At 45.3% G+C, this 2,309-nt stretch overlaps 1 pseudogene; it reads right to left on the bottom strand.

The window, feature by feature from the left end:
• Nucleotides 1–1,249: 1,249 nt before the first annotated feature.
• LOC100615298 (nucleoside diphosphate kinase B-like) lies at nt 1,250–1,973 on the bottom strand (annotated as a pseudogene).
• Between the last annotated feature and the right edge of the window lie 336 nt (nt 1,974–2,309).

The following is a 2,309-nucleotide window of genomic DNA, read 5'->3' as shown; positions in this document are numbered from 1 at the left end:
CCTGGAGTAAATTTTGACCAGAAACCAGAAATAATCAAGCTTTTAAAGAACAATTTCTAAAGAAAGACTGGCTATTTATTGGCTCTTTTCTTGGGTCACCATAAAATCTTTCTTTGACTCTTAGCCAAGTCATGAATATTCTCTTGACGTCCTTGGTATCCCAGTTTTGGTCTGTGTAAAATATTACTGAACATAAAGATTTCCAGGGGAAGCTGTTGAAAATCATATTAAGATATACATATCCAGCCCTACTTAAAAGCTGGATTGCGTTGAGTAAAGTGAGCACAGATACTTTCCAACAGTCTGTCTCCAAAGGTTCTCACCAAGTTGACTTGAAATCAGTAATTGGGGGTGCAGTTATAAGAAACAGTTATTAGAAACAGTTATTCCTAGGGTGATCAATTCATTGTGGTTTGCCTGCGCCCCTTCCCAGTTCTAGTACTAAAATTTCCGTGTCCCCAAATACCCTCAGTCCTGGGAAACCAATACAGTTGATGACACTACATATTTCTGATGGTTATGTTTCCAGAAGCCTAATTAATCCTTGATATAGCTGAAATTTAGTCCTGGATCATGGTTAAGATAAGATAGGTACTGTAGTAAGTTTGTAAATTTCAGGACTGATTAAGGAAAAGATGAGATGGCAATATTGCACAACAAGCTTATTTGATAGTGCTGTGACAAGGTTGCATAAGAAAGAAAGGGTGTTCTTCCTACCAAGAGCTGATCTAGAGAGAGCTGCAGGCATGGGGCCACCACCTGGAAGGGAAGAGGGAAAGAGAGCACTGAGTGGAGAGGGAAATGGGAGAGGGGGTACACGGGTCTAGGCAGTGTCACTCAGCAGCAAGGTGGGGAGCCTCTGGGTCAGAGTTCTGAAGAGCAGCAGGTCTGTTGGGGTTTTTAGTAGCTACAGAATGTATCTTATATATGGCTAACAGGTGTTGGGTGCAGTTTTGTGGGGTGTGCAAAGAAGTCAGGCTCTAATGGTCTAAAAATAGGCTTATTGGGGCTATATTTAAAGTAATATGTGTAAAAATTTGAATTGGTGCTGGCAGGCTTCGAGTTCATGGTCCTAGCCTGCTGCGAAGAAGTTCAACACATGAGGACCAAGAAACAGCGCCCATCTTTGACCCATTTACATCACATATGCATTCAGATTCCTTTTTGTTTGTTTGTTTGTTTCCAGTTTCCAAAGGCTTTATTGGTAAATATCCTTTAGAAAAGAATGATCAATCCTGTTGCTTCCAAGTCAATGGAATGAAGAACCATGTCCAGGGACACTCCAAGCAGTGCTGAAGAAGACCACTGCTGTGTCCACCTCTTGTTCATAGGCCCAGTCATAAGCACAAGACTTGTAATCAACCAGCTCTTCAGGTTAAGTTTTTCCCACCCACAGACTCTGACCTTGGAAATATGTAGTGCCATCAACTGTCTTGGTTTCCCAGGGCTGAGGGTATTTGGGGACATGGAGCTATAAACCATAGGCTGATTTATTTTTCAGCACTTTTTACTCAGTCACTGACATGAATGATGTCACTGCCAACCTGAATGCAGAAGTCCCCGCCACTGGTGCTTGGCTTAGAATCCGTTGGATTGGTCTCCCAAGCATCACTCAGCCTGTCTCCACTACACTCAGTCCCTCCTCCATGGCCATGAGTTCATGTACTTCACCAGCCCAGGGAGGAATGGACAGTCTTTCAGGTCAGGGTAGAGCTGCTTCAGGTGTTCCTCAGAGGCCCAAAGGTGGAATCCCTTCAGCTCAAAGTGCCTCATGACATTGCCCAGCAGGCCCCACTGCACACCGTGTGGCTTCATGGCAATAAAGGTGTGCTCGAGGTTGGACACGGTCTGGGAAGCTGATGGGGCAGGCAGTGGCTGCACTGCAGGAGCTGAGAGCTGCAGTGACCTGCACCCAGATTTCCTATCATGAGCCTTAGAACACATATCGCTCCTGCTTCAGCCTTGCCAGTGAGAACAAGAACTCTCCTCTGCAGATAGCCCCTGCCTCACTCCTTCCCATTCTTGTGCTTCCTTCTTCATACACCAGTGATGAATTTCCCATGACTTGGGGAGAAAAATCCAACTGGAAGTGGAAGGAGATAGTAGTGGTGGTGGTGGAGGGGGTGGTGCGGGGGAGAGGAAGAGTTCGTGATGAATCATGAATACTTAGGTAATATAATGGGACAGGCTTGGGCAGGAAGAAACACTGGGGCAGGACAGTTCATGTGAAGAACAAAAATGTTGTTCTGGGAGATGCAGGTCAGAGCAGGGCCATTAAGTCAAAACCACCGGCACTGTAGAGATGAATA

The sequence above is a fragment of the Pan troglodytes genome, chromosome 11 (assembly GCF_028858775.2).
Source record: "Pan troglodytes isolate AG18354 chromosome 11, NHGRI_mPanTro3-v2.0_pri, whole genome shotgun sequence".
NCBI classification, from domain to species: domain Eukaryota; kingdom Metazoa; phylum Chordata; class Mammalia; order Primates; family Hominidae; genus Pan; species Pan troglodytes.
Note: the sequence above shows the minus strand (reverse complement) of the source record. Positions and strands in the feature narration are given on the sequence as shown.